This window comes from Lithobates pipiens, unplaced genomic scaffold (assembly GCF_037356315.1).
Source record: "Lithobates pipiens isolate NorthernLeopardFrog02 unplaced genomic scaffold, aLitPip1_a1.2 Scaffold_10, whole genome shotgun sequence".
NCBI lineage: Eukaryota > Metazoa > Chordata > Amphibia > Anura > Ranidae > Lithobates > Lithobates pipiens.
The window spans coordinates 213,669,033-213,683,850 of NW_027507686.1; the positions used below are offsets into that span (position 1 = coordinate 213,669,033).

Consider the following 14,818-nt stretch of genomic DNA (forward strand, 5'->3'; position numbering starts at 1 on the left):
TCATACCTCCTCATTTTGGTCTGATCCATAGAGATGTATATAAAATGCACTTTTTATCTATCAAAAAGTGTTTCCCAGCGCTAAAGCTTTCATCTGATTTGTAAATTGCTGCATTTGTAAATTCCAAAAGCCAATATAAAGGAATAGTAGTGGTAAAAAAAAGCACTTGCGGGTTGAACCAATCTTTTATTTTTTTGTACAATTTTTCTTTAAGGGGGGGTGGCAAGGGGTGTGTCCTATTCCTGCATACTATGAGTAAGCACTGATTACGGTGCGAAACGCGTCATCATGTTCCTGTACCCTGTTATTCTTTTTCTGTGGATTTTTTTATCTTGTTTTGATGTGACCCACGTTGTTTTAATTAAAGATGGGATTTCAGGTCTTTTTCCAGTGTGTGGCTATCCAGAGTTTTGTCCTGCTTGTTTGCTCATCCTATGCCTGCATACTTTTGCTGATAGGTGTCCCTCATTCTCATCTCTAAAAGTTGGGAATAGGGATGAGCCGAACACCCCCTGGTTCGGTTCGCACCAGAACTTGCGAACGACCCCCGCGTTCGAAACGAACGTTAGAACCCCATTGAAGTCTATGGGACTCGAACGTTCGAAATGGAAAGTGCTAATTTTAACGGCTAATATGCAAGATACTGTCCTAAAAAGGGTTTGGGGACCTGCCTCCTGCCTGAGGGGACATGGTTCACTGCAAAAAAAAGTTTTAAAAACTGCCGTTTTGGCGGGAGCACTGATTTTAATGACGATTAAAGTGAAAAAAAGGGTGAAATATTCCTTTAAATATGGTGCCTGGGGGGTGTCTGTAGTATGCCTGTGAAGTGCCACGTGTTTCCCGTGTTTAGAACAGTCCCTGCACAAAATGACATTAAACGGAAATAACACCATTTAAAACTGCTTGCGGTTTTAATGTTATATCTGGTTCCTGCAATATGGTTGAAAATCATTCAGAAAAATGGCATGGGTAGCCCTCCCTGCCCATTACCAGCCTATTTGGGTCTTGTACGCATATTAAGGGGAACCCCGTACCCATATTAAAAAAAGGAAATGCGTGTGGCCCCCAGGCCCTATATACTCAGAACAGCAGTATACAGGCGGTGCAAACAAGACAGGGACTGTGTAGGTTTGTTGTGTTAAGTTGAATCTGTTTGTAATTTTCAACCGGTACATTTTTAAAGTGTAGCTCCAGTCAAACAAACTATTTTTAAGCTTTTTGGAAAACATAGGGAAGGGTTATCACCCCTGTATAATTTGTTTTGTCGTCCATCTTTTTTCATCTCACTTGCTGCTGTCTCCTTGCGTTTGCAAGTAGGAGATGTTTGTAAGTTGGATGTTTGAAAGTAGGGGCCTGCCCTATATTATAGCGGTATGTACTGGGTACAGAGCACGCAGACAGCACGCACTATCTCCTAACACTACTGACTGCAAGCTCTATTATTAACCCCTTGACCACTGGGCACTTAAACACCCTTAATAACCAGACCAATTTTCAGCTTTCGGTGCCCTCACATTTTGAATGACAATTACTCAGTCATGCAACACTGGACCTATAGGAAATGTTTGTCCTTTTTTTCACACAAATAGAGCTTTCTTTTGGTGGTATTTAATCACCTCTCAGTTTTTTATTTTTTGTGTTATAAAATTTAGCAGATTAGTAATTTTTTCTTCATAAATTTTGGCCAAAATTCATACTACTACATATCTTTGGTAAAAATAAGTACAAATTGGTGGATATTATTTGGTCTTTGTGAAAGTTATAGAGTCCACAAGCTATGGTGCCAATATCTGAAAATTGATCACACCTGAAGTACTGACGGTATATTTCCTTTTTTTTTTTTTTTCCACAAAATTTTCATATTATCAGGTTATTTCACACACACAGCATATGCATACCAAAAGACCCTGGAGAATACAATGGTGGTCGTTGCAAATTTTTATCTCACACGGTATTTGCACAGCAATTTTTCAAACACGTTTTTTGGGGGGAAAAAACAGTTTTGTGCTTAAAAAACAAACAAAAAAAACAGTAAAGTTAGCCCAATGTTTGCATAAAGTGAAAGATGAAGTTATGCTGAGTAAATAGATATCAAACATGTCACTCTTCAAAATTGCACATGCCCGTGGAATGGCGCCAAACGTCGCTACTTAAAAAATCCCCATAGGCGACGCTTAAATTTTTTTTTACTGGTTACATGTTTTGAGTTGCAGAGGAGGTCTAGGACTAGAATTATTGCTCTCGCTCTAACGTTCTCGGCGATACCTCACATGTGTGGTTTGAACACCGTTTTCATATGTGGGCGGGGCTTACGCATGCGTTCGCTTCTGCATGCGAGCACATGGGGACATGGGCGCTTTAAAAAATTTTTTTTTTTTTTTTATTGTTCATTTTACTTTATTTATTTTAGTTTGACATTTTTTTCCCCAAAAATATATTTTTGATCACTTTTATTCCTATTACAAGGAATGTAAACATCCCTTGTAATAGGAATATGGGGTGACAGGTCCTCTTTACAGTGAAATCTGGGGGTCAATATGACCCCACATCTCACCTCTAGGCTGGGAAGCCTGAAATAAAAAAAAAAAAAAAGATTCTGGCTTTGATCGTACTGGCGAGTTGGTAGAAGCACCGGAGGGCGGTGAGGGGTGGGGGGCGTCTATGGCTGGGTATTTCAGGGTATCACCGAGTATGGCTGGGTATCTCCGAGTATGGCTGGGTATCTCTGAGTATGGCTGGGTATGGCAATTTATGGCAGGGTATTGCAGAGTATTGGCGGGGTATTGGCGGGGTACTACAGAGTAATAGCAGGGTACTGCAGAGTATTGGGGGGTACTCCAGAGTAATGGCAGGGTACTGCAGAGTAATGGCAGGGTACTCCAGAGTAATGGCAGGGTACTGCACTGCAGAGTAATGGCGGGGTACTGCAGAGTAATGGCGGGTACTGCAGAGTATTGGGGGGTACTGCAGAGTATTGGGGGGTACTGCAGAGTAATGGCAGGGTACTGCAGAGTATGAACTGGTATTGCAGAGTATTGGCAGGGAATTGAGGGGTTAAATTCGGTGAGCAGCGATGTGGGCACTGCAGATGCAGCCCACATCGCTGCTGACACCGATCTCTTTCCCCTCCGCTGTACCGATCGGTACAGAGAGGGGAGGGAGGAACCGGCGTCATAACATGACGCCGGTTTGTTTACCACGTGATCACTCCGTCATTTGACGGAGCGATCACGTGGTAAACGGCCACGACGAGCGGCCATTTACCGTGATCCGTGATGCGCCGGGTCCTGTGGACCCGGCGGTCACGGATGCTCTCGAGTGCGCGCCCCAGGGGGCGCGCGAGAGCAGAATTCTGGGAGGCCGTTAATTAACGGCCTCTCAGAGTTAAACAACCACCCTGAAGCCGTTAATCGGCAATGGGCAGTTGTTAAGTGGTTAAAGCTAGATCACTAGCTATATAGGTGAGGTGAATATAGTGGTGTATACTGCAGTCAGGGCACAGACAACAACCACTACACAGCAGCAAGATAGGAAATCAGCCAAAAACGATCGGTGTGTACTGTGTTGAAGGTACACAGAACACCCACTGCTTCAGATGCTAACACACTACACGAGGCCGCCTCAAAGGCGGCCTTATATAGTGTGGGGCGTGCACTACACGGCCTGAGCTATGATTGGCCACAGGCAGGATGCCTGTGGCCAATCATGGCTCTCCTCGCTGCTGGCGCTATGATTGGCCAAGCATGCGGGGTCACAGTGCATGCTTGGCCAATCATGAGCCAGCAATGCACTGCGCCACCGCAGTGCATTGTGGTCCGCGCGCGCGCCACTCGAATTTTGACGCGAACGGCCCAAACGTTCGGAATTCGCCGAACGGCCGAACAGCCAATGTTCGAGTCGAACGTACGTTCGACTCGAACACGAAGCTCATCCCTAGTTGGGAAGTATGTGTTAAGTACTGGATCCAAGGGTCCCAGACTTTCTCCAACAGCTGCATTCTATCGTTTAAGGTTGCAGTCATGCGTTCATTTAGCATAATGCAGGAAAGCTTGTATTTCAGCTGGTCAAATGGCACTACCGCCGATCTCCATGATTTTGCTATTATGATTTTTGCTGCTGTAAAAATAAACGCTATGAGATGTCTCTGGGGTTGATGCTAATTCTGCCTGTGCCTAATTTTGATTGCCAGGTCGCACCCCCGACAACCCGCTCACGCTGTGATTGGACACAGCAGGAGCCAATCAGCAGGGTCCCGGCAGAGACGATGTCCGCCAGGACTCACCGATCATTCCTGAGGGAAACAGAACGGCAGCCCGCCTATGTAAACAAGGCAGTTCGCCATTCTGTCACAGCATAGCTGGACAATTTGATTGTGTGTGGGCTCCAGCGGACTTTGTCTTCCCAAAAGTCTGGCGGACTTTGAAAGAAGACTTGACTCAAAATTGAGCGGACAATCCGCTCGTCTGTGTGCTAGTCTGCCGGACTTTCCAAATGAACTGAGCCCACACACGGAATAAAGTCCGTTAATTTTAAACGTGACTTCCGGTACGACTGGACTAGAGAAGGAAGCCAATGTCTCCGCCTCCATAGGCGAGATTAACACCTTGCGAGCCCTGTTGCCTAGTATGGGTTTTAAGGGTAACCCCTACGCTGAAAAACGGCATGGGGGTCCCCTCAAAGTCCATACTAGACCCTTATCCGAGCACGCAGCCCGGCCGGTCAGGAAAGGAGGTGGGGACAAGCGAGCGCCCCCCCCCCCCCTGAATCGTACCAAGACGCATGCCCTCAACATGGGGGGGTGGGTGCTTTGGGGAAGGGGGGCACCCTGCGGGCCCCCCACCCCAAAGCACCTTGTCCCCATGTTGATGAGGACAAGGGCCTCTTCCCAACAACCCTGGCTGTTGGTTGTCGGGGTCTTCGGGCGGGGGGCTTATCGGAATCCCGGAGCCCCCTTTAATAATGGGGCCCCCAGACCCCGGCCCCCCACCCTATGTGAATGAGTATGGGGTACATCGTACCCCTACCCATTCACCTGAGGGAAAAAGTGTCAATAAAAAAAAACACACTACACAGGTTTTTAAAGTAGTTTATTAGGCAGCTCCGGGGGTCTTCTTCCGACTTTGGGGGCCTTCTCACTGGGCTCCTCCGCTATCTTCTGCTCTTTTGCCGCTCTTTTGCTAGCGGAGGAACCCGGCTTCCCCCTTCGTCGTCCCGCCGCTGTCTTCTTTTTCCTTCTTCTGTTCTTCCGATGTTGACACACCGCTCTCTCCCGCTGTAATGCCATGGAGACTGTGCGCAGCAACTTATATAGGCATAAGGGGCAGGGTCACCGGGTGATGTCACATGGTGACCCCGCCCCTTATGACATCACAGTCCCAGCATCCCCCGGGACTGTGAATACACAAAAGTTAATTTTACGGCACAGAAAACACAATATATTACCCATTGCTTGGTAAATTATAAAAGATGAGGTTGCGTGAAGAAAATAGATACCCAACTTGTTAAAGTGGTTGTAAATGATCCCCTTGTAAAACAACCCATTTCATTTAAAATAGAAATGAAAGGCAAACATTTTAGTATAGCTATAAAAAAAAATTATAAATACCTTTTTTCCCCTTATTTATAAGTGATCACATTCCCTATGTTCTCTGCTGCATAAAAGCTGGGGGGAGGAGAAGCAGCAGTTCATTGAGTTTGCCAGTGAATGGCTGTGCAGTAGGGGCGTGTCAAGACAAGTCTGATCATTGGAGGAGAGCACAATGTGTTCCCAGCATAGCTAGAGAACTAACCACGTTGTGTTCTCCTGCTTAGTGTGGTCAGTTTTTAATAGGAAAGCAGAGGGACTGGCAGGAACACCAAGGATTTCACACAAAGGAAGCAATACAAAGAGAACAGGATTCTTTCTTATAAAAGTACATGGTACTACATACACATATGAGGAATATGAAGTTTTGGGGTAACAAATACTTTAAGCTTTGTTGTTGGGTTGTATGTACCCATAAGATGACGCTGATTTTTCGTTACTCTATATTTTCAAAAGCTGTTACTTCAAAAGTGCCAAAGGTCACCAGTGTAGAGTTAACTGTGAATAACGGGCCTATAATTATTGCTCTCATTCTGATGTGTACAGCAGAGGTGTAACTAGAACCTTCAGGGCCCCAGAGCAAGAAATCATAAAGGCCCCCCAACTGCCAGAGCCCTCTCCATTGGTCCTAGGGCCATTTCCTCTGGTTTCCGGGGGCCCTTCCCTCCGAGCCCAGAGCCCTTCTCTCGGGGGCTGGGGCCATTCCCACTGATCCCAGGGCTCTTTACTCCCATCATGAGACCCTCTATAAGCCCAGGTTCACACTACGACACACAAAGTTTCATGACAGTTCAAACTATAATACATGCTACAATACTACATGCTACAAACTATAATATATGCTATAATACATATCCAATATATATATATATGCAAGCAAATTTATTAATCAGTTTAGTCCAATGTGTATTCTTCTACATATTTTTGGTAAAAAAAAATCCCAATAAGCGATTATTGATCTATGGTATAGATTTATGCCATTTTTTTTTTTTTTTACTAGTAATTGGCGGCGATCAGTGATTTTTAGCGGGACTGCGACATTGTAGTGGACAGATTGGATACCTCAGTGACATTTTTTACACTTTTTTTGGGAACCAGTGAAATTAATACAATAATCAGTGCTAAAAATATGCACTAACATTATACTAATGGCACTGGCAGGGAAGGAGTTAACATCAGGGGTGATCAAGGGGTTAAATGTGTTCCACGTTTGTGATTACTACCTGTATGGAGGATTGTGTGACTGGGGAAACACACAGATCCATCTTCTTGCTTAGTAAGAAGACAGATCTCAGAGTCATCCCCTGACAGAACGGAGATCTGCCTTGTTTACTTTGGCAGATACCCATTATGTCACTGCAGGGAATGATCGTGGGCAGCTGGCCGACATTGAGTCTGTCGGACCCGCAGATTGGCTCCCCCGCTGACCAATCGGAGCGCACGTGCGCCCACATCTGCGGCAGGTGGTCACCAAGTGGTTAAGGGCTAATTTAGGCTCGGGTCACACCAATGCGTTTTTTCATGCTCTGGGCTCTGGGCTCGGAGGGAAGGGCCCCAGAACCAGAGGAAAAGGGCCCCAGGACCAATGGAGAGGGCTCTGGCGGTCAAGGGGGGGGCCTTTACGGGTTGTTTTTTTTGGCAGTCTTTTTTTTTTATATTGCAAAAAAAAAAACGCAGAGGTGATCAAATACCACCAAAAGAAAACTCTATTTGTGGAGAAAAGAAATGGACATAAATTTTGTTTGGGTAAAGCATCGCACGATTGTGCAATTGTCAGTTAAAATAACACAGTGCCGTATTGCACAAAATCGCCCAGTCGTTAAGGGGGCAAATCCTTCCGGGGCTGAAGTGGTTAATATGTGTCTGTGAAAAATAGCACCCCACAGTGGCTGGAAGGCAGATAACAGGGTTTAAAAGTGCAGTTGAAGAATGTGAAGAGGAGGTAAAGGATAGGGAAGTGGAATGGCTTGCCTGGAGAGAAGATAAAAGGAGAGGGAGGCTGGGTACTGGAGGGAGAGGAGGTGAAACGCATAGAAGGAGCAGGCGGGGGACTAGTAATGACAGGAGAGGAGGGGGCACTGGGACTGGTCATTTCTCAGGCAGCTGCTGCTGTCACACTACTGAGAGGAGAAGGAGGGAGGGGAGCAGCGGAGGGGCCCCCGGGTACCTGACACCTGCCAGACTGCTGGAGGACACTGTGACATCACAGGTAAGTCTCCAGAGAATGGAAGGTTGTGATACTTTATCCCATCTGCCTGTGTTCTCTTGTATTGTTCTGCGATACTTTGTAGCAGCTCAGAGAGAGTGACAAGCGGTGTCAGCCTGACTCGCATAGTGACAGCCAGAGCCCGGTCTACTGAGCACATAATGCACACATTGTGCCCAGCGCAGAGCCATACACCGGGCAACATTTCACAGCAAGTAATAGGAAGAAGCGCGTAGTGGTCAGCACTTCTCCCTCGCAGCACCGGGGTCCTTGTTTCAAATCCTGACCAGGACAATCACTATCTGCATTAAAGCTGTATTAAACCCAAAAAGCAAACATTTATTATATTGCAGATTACCGATTCTCAGATGTGATTTGTTTTCCCTTTTTACGCTTTTTTTTCTTTATTTTCACCGGTAACACTGTTGTTTTTCAAAAAGAACAAGCTGACCTGCAGATGTTGCAGTTAGAGGGTTGACGCAAGCCATTTGCCACTAACAGGGGGTGCTTACAATGATCAGCTTTTATATAAATCCTTTATCGCAAAAGGGAGACTGTTTGCTGTAACTGCTTATAAAGTATTGGCTGACGTTTGGCTTCAATTTGTTAGTGTATCTAAATCGGCTAGTATATCTAACACTCCCTCATACCTCCCAACATTTTGAGATGAGAATGAGGGACACCTACTAACAAATGTATGTATGCATAGGACATGCCTCCTGCCACACCCCCTTAAAGGAAAATTAACCCAAAAAAAGGTTAATTAAATCCACAAGGACTTTTTTTACCACTACTATTCCTTTATATTGGCTTTTAAAATTTACAAATGCAGAAATTTAGAAATTGGATGAAAGGTTTAGCTCTGGAAAACACTTTTGAAAGATAAAAAGTACATTTTATATACAACCATATGGATCAGACCACAATGAGGGACAAATGAGGAGGAATGAGGGACAGAGGAACATTGCTCCAAATCACCCTTTAAAGGGTTTGGCTATGCCGGGAGGCGGGGCAGGGCTTATGGCCATGTGACCATCGTGATTGGCTGTCACATGATCGGAAAAGTCCCTATCGCAAACGGCGATGGGGAATTTACCGCGAGTCACTGTACGTGCTCTCGGCACAGCATTTTACAATGCTATTGCACACAAATAGGCCATGAGAGGCCGCATATTTGTGTGCGCTCTGTGCCAGGTGGTTAAGGACTCATGCATAGATCCCAACTGTCCCTGATTTCGAGGGACTGTCCCTGATTTGGAGCAATGTCCCTCATACCTCCTCATTTGTCCTTCATTTTGGTCTGATTTATATAAATGTTTTTAAAATGCATTTTTTATCAAAAAGTGTTTTCCAACACTTAACCTTCCATCTGATTTCTAAATTGCTGCATTTGTAAATTCCAAAAGCCAATATAAAGGAATAGTAGTGGTAAAAAAGCACTTGGGAGTCTAACCAATCTTGTTTTTGTTTTGTTTTTGTACAATTCTCCTTTAAGGGGCATGGCAAGGGGTGTGTCCTATTCCTGCATGCTTTTGCTGATAGGTGTCCTGACTCCCTCATTCCCATCTCAAAAAGTACATGGACCTTTGATCTTCCATAGGATCTTGTTGGCTGCAAGTCTGATTGCCTGTAATGGGCACATCAAAAAAGTTCACCAGCTCGGGTTCATTTAAAGCTGAACTCCAAACTTAACCAGCAGACTTGGTTTAAAAAAATATGTAATTTCAACTCAGAAATGTCCTTTCTATTGCTCTCAGCCTCATCCGAATTTCCAAATTCTTGTGTATGAATTATTTTTTGGAGAATAAGAATAAGGATATTGATAAGGCCTAATTTACATGTGTGTTGCTCTCTGAAGAGTGATCTACATACAGAACTTGGCTCAACCATGGAGTTTTACAGCCTCCCAACAACTAGTGTAAACAAGTCCTTAGTGCTGTTTTAAGTCCCTGTTCACACAGGCTTCGCTTGTATAGGAGCCTACAGCAAGCTTGTGCAAAGCATTAATGAAGATTTTCTGTTTCCTGCAGACAGGTGGCTAAATCTCCCGCTGTCAGCTGATGTCACAGAGCTGGTCCAGGCTTGGGAAAGATCATGGCCCTATGATAGCCTAAGGCGTCCGGAACGGAAGTGGGAGTGGGTACCTGTCAAAATCGGGTACCCGCTCTCTCCCTCCTCCCCAAAAGCTCAGTTTCTAAACAGGAGTCGGGAAGGAGGATTTAAAGCGGAACTTCCCCTTTTGGGTGGAGCTGAGTGGTGCTTTAAGGGCTTCTAGTCAACTTGCCAAAAGCTTTTCAATTGTTTCTGTACATACCGCCCATATAGAAGAGGAAGAGCATATAAACAAGGCCTATAGGAAACCTAGAAAGATGGAGACTGAACTGTTACAAAAAAAAAATGGAGGCAGCAAAAGCTGGTGTCTGATTCTGTAAATGCTGGTTGCCTGGCTGTCATGTTGAGCCTCTGGACTCCATGCTTCATTATCCAACCTAGGACAAGAATGCCGATAAGGACTTCCAACTTTCCAGTTCGGCATACATCCTCCAGATCAGTGTCTCAGGGTACTAAAATCAGAGGATCAGCACCATAGCCAGGCACATAGCATTTTAAGAAAGAGGTCATCTCCTTTTTTCTCCAAGGAAAGGTTTATGTAGATGTATCAGCCAAATGATCAACCACTTAAAGCGGTATTAGAGAAACAGAAAAAGGAGATCTCATACTTTACAGGCCACACACGGAGTCAACAATTATATTAAAATTACACAATTTATTGATATCAAAGTAAAAAAAAATGTATCCGATGTACATCTATTTTAAAAAACAAACAAACAACAATTATAAGTTCTATTTACTCTTGTGTTCAATAAGCATTGATGTCTATGAATATAGTATAATATGTTATTGTCTCTTTATAGATGAGTGCTGTAATGTCTTCTTAGGCCCTGATAAAGCCAAATCTGGCGAAACGCGTCGGGATATGAGGACTGGTGTTAACCACATTCCTCTGTGGTGTATGATTATGCACATAATCTATCAGCACTAATAATTGTTGTTTGATTCTTTTAAAAACTAGATGTACATTGTATATATTTTTTTTTTCACTTTGATATCAATAAATTGTGTAAATTTAATATAATTGTTGACTCTGTTTGTGGCCTGTAAAGTCCGAGATCTCCATTTTCTGTTTCTCTAATATACAATACGAATGATGGCCATGAGTGGCACTTAATTAATACACTTAAAGCGGTAGTAAAGCTTAGAAAAAGAAAAAAAATGCAAGGTAAAGGCATAATGTGCTTGTATGCATCGCATACTAGCACATTATGAAAGACCTTACCTTGAAACAAATCCCTCCAGCCATGTGCTGTCACCACTATGGAAGTTTTCAGCTTCACTTCTTGAATGAATGAGCCCCGATGACGTCACCCTTGCGCATGCGCACAGGATTAATGGCTGCGGCACAGAGCTCTAAACGAGGGACATGGGTTTGCCGTTCCTTCAGTGTGCCAGTAACATCTCCGGCTGCTGATCCCTAGAATATCTCATAATATTCATTTATTATAAGCATGCCTGGAGATAAAACTAAAAAAAATAAAAAATAAAAATACAGACTTTACTACCGCTTTAAGCTTACCCCCTTCACGACCAGAGCATTTTTTGCGATTTGGCACTGTATTAATTTAACTGCCAATTGCCCGGTCATGCGATACTGTACCCAAATGAAATTTATATAATTTTTTTCACAGAAACAGAGCTTTCTTATGGTAACAATTGATCACTATTTTTTATTTTTCACAATATAAATGAAAAAAAAACAGAAAATTTCAAATTAATCTATACATTTTTTTTCTGTTATAATACATATCTGATAAGAAAAAATTGAAAATTTAATTTCTTTACAAAAGTATATATACTGTATACTGGAATTTTTTTTTTTTTTTTTTTTAAACTTGTAATGGTGGTAATCAGTGACTTACAGTGGGGCTATGAGAGTGCGGCGAACAGTCTGACACAAACTGACACTGACTGACACTGGGTGGGAACTGAGTAACTGACATCACTAATACAGTGATCCGTGCTAATACTATACACTATCACTATACTATTGACACTGGCTGGGAAGAGGTTAACATTTAGGGGCAATCAAAGGTTAACTGTGTGCCTAGCAATGTGTAATGTGTGCTGATTTTTCTCTCTGCTTTGTACAGAGCCTTATGTTGTTAGTAAACACTGGGCTCTCTACTGTGATCCGCTAAGCCAATCAGCAGGTCTCAGCCATAAATCATCAGCTGGGACCTGCTGACCAACTTGTGCTGTGTACCGAATAACACTACAGATGGGGCGGAGCGCACATGAAATTCCGGATCATGTAGATGTAGAAAGGAGTGATGTGCAACATAAAGTTTACTATAGAACGGCCAAAGCAGCTGCCCCTTGAGCCAGCATTGCCCAAAAATAGGGCCCAATAAAATGTTTGCCTAGGGTCCAATCAGTATTAAAGACGGCCCTGATGTGGGCATTGACACAAACAAATTATATATGGGATATAGTGTCATGTTTTAACCACCTAAATGCTGGAATACCACGCTGCAAAGGCATGCATTGCTTGTGGTTGTAGTGCAGACCATTTTAAATTTTTAGGGTGCCAACAATCATAGAGAGATCAATTTTATATAAAATGAATCAACTTTATTAACATTGGTTAAAAAAGACTGAAATTGATTCAATAAAATACATAAAAAATGTATACATATCACACTACAGGTAGTGAGTGTCTATAACAGCGATGGCCAGAGCAAGATGTTTTGATCCCAACATGTTTCGCCAAACTTGGCTTCTTCAGGGGATATTACAGACCATCATTTGTCACAAAACTCTAATAAAGAAAAAATTCTAAATCAGAAAATGTTCACAAAATTTTGGAAAGGACAGCATCAATATTCATAAATGAATTGCTCACTCTATATCCAGGATCCTCCAAAAGTCCACACTAGTTTTGGGAGAGAAGCTCTGGGTGACCACAGAGGACACAAAGGACACAAAGTGTATTATCTGAATAAAAGAAAATTGACAATGGCAATAAAATGGTGAAGAAGGGGTATGTAACAAGCATAAGATAAAGTGTATAACAGGCAGGGAAGCGTTTGTAGTACCGGCTTCCTAAGTATAGTTCCCACAAAGGCCACTAGATGGCAGCACAATACAGAATAACAGTATCTAATAGCACTTAGTATAAGGGCTCATGCACACTGAGGCTTTGCTCAGCTCCCTTGAACCCCTCGTTTGCTAGGTCTATCCAGCAGGGCATTATAACAAAAAAAAGAGCCCCCTCTGCTGGACACGGTAGGTAAATAGGGTCACCACTACAGGGTCACTTTAACAGATGTTGGGATAAGATACCAACACCACGCAAAGGACTGAATTGTTTCAATGGCTTGGCTGCAACCCATTGGCAACACCATAGGCTGCTGTTGGGTAACAATTGAATGTTACCATTGGAAAAGTGTTTGGCCACCAGTATATTCTCTTTCCTGTAATTTTTATAAAGCCATTCATTCAGCTGTTCGGTATGACTCTGGGATTTCTCAGTGTAGGTGGAGAACTCAAAGGCATCCAATGAAATCTAATACTGGATGGCTTTCCACACCACTCAGGGCTAGCTTGGATAGAGATAAGAGGCATGACTGCAGTGACAGATGATAGAAGGACCCTTTTACTTTGACAAGTCCCAGAAACAGGACTGGACGTGTTGTTTATCATCTTGTACATTGCTGTAATAATTACTGAATGATAATCAGACTGAATTCTAATACAGCGATGTATCATCAAAAGGGCCCTATAGCAACATTTTGATGGGGCCCATATCAGTGGCTAATGCCATATAGTGTAAGTGGGTGGGGCAGTAATAATAGCTGCATGTGTGAATGCACCCTAAGGCTGGGTTCACACTATTGCGAATTGGATGCAGAGAAATATTGTGAATTGGATTCAGAAAAATATTGCGAATTGGATGCGGTTTTCAACACATCCAATTCGCAGGACAGGAGATTGTGATTGTGGTTCACACATCTCTAGGGCGGCCATGGAGCGCACTACAGAAGAGTCCTGTGCGTCTTTGGCTCAGGTTCAGGTCCAAATTCAGCCAAAAATTGGGACCTGAAATGGTGAATGGCGATGCACCAGACCCCATACCTCCCAACTTTTTAAAATGGGTATGAGAGACACCTATCAGCAAAAGTATGCAGGCATAGGACACGCCCCTTGCCACGCCCCCTTAAAGGAGAATTGTACAAAAAAAAATCAAGATTGGTTAAACCCACAAGTGTTTTTTTTTTTACCACTACTATTCCTTTATATTGGCTTTTGGAATTTACAAATGCAGCAATTTAGAAATCAGATGAAAAGTTTAGTGCTGAGAAACACTTTTTGATAGATAAAAAGTGCATTTTATAAACATCTACATAGATCAGATCAAAATGTGGGACAAATGAGTAGGAATGAGGCAATGCTCCCAATCAGGGACAGTCCCTCGGAATCAGGGACAGTCCCTCGGGAATCAGGGACATTTGGGATCTATGTAGACCCCCTGCTGCGAGCTGTACCGCACACAGGGTGAACCCAGCCTTAAAGTAATATTAAACCCAGAAACATTTATTATATTGCAGCTTACTAGTTCTTAGATGTGATGGGTGCATTTGTTTTCTTTTTTAGCCTTTCTTTCCTTTTATTTTTGCCTGGTGGGTCTTTTGTTTTTCAACAGAACAAGCTGTCCTGCAGATGTAGCAGTTAAAGGGTTGAGACAAGCCATTTACCACTGACAATAGTGCTTCCAATGATCAGCTTTTATGTTTGTAAAACCCTTATCCCAAAAGGAAAAAAAAACATTGTTTCGGTAACTGCAGTTCATGCTAGATTATGTCTTCAGTTTTAGTGTATCTAAATCTGCTAATACACTCCCCTCCCCCCCAGACTTACAATGCTGCTGTCCAAAGGTGCTGTGCTCCTTCATCCAGAGTGGGGGCACTCTA

General features: G+C 43.3%; 1 protein-coding gene across 1 annotated transcript in view; it reads left to right on the top strand.

Annotated features, from left to right (window-relative positions):
* Positions 1 to 7,677: 7,677 nt before the first annotated feature.
* The window catches only part of PPFIBP2 (PPFIB scaffold protein 2), a 358,545-nt gene continuing 351,404 nt past the window's right edge, over positions 7,678 to 14,818 (top strand). The window contains exon 1 of the mRNA XM_077460920.1: positions 7,678 to 7,793. The gene's annotated coding sequence lies outside the window, so the exon portion shown is untranslated. The remainder of the gene's footprint in view (positions 7,794 to 14,818) is intronic.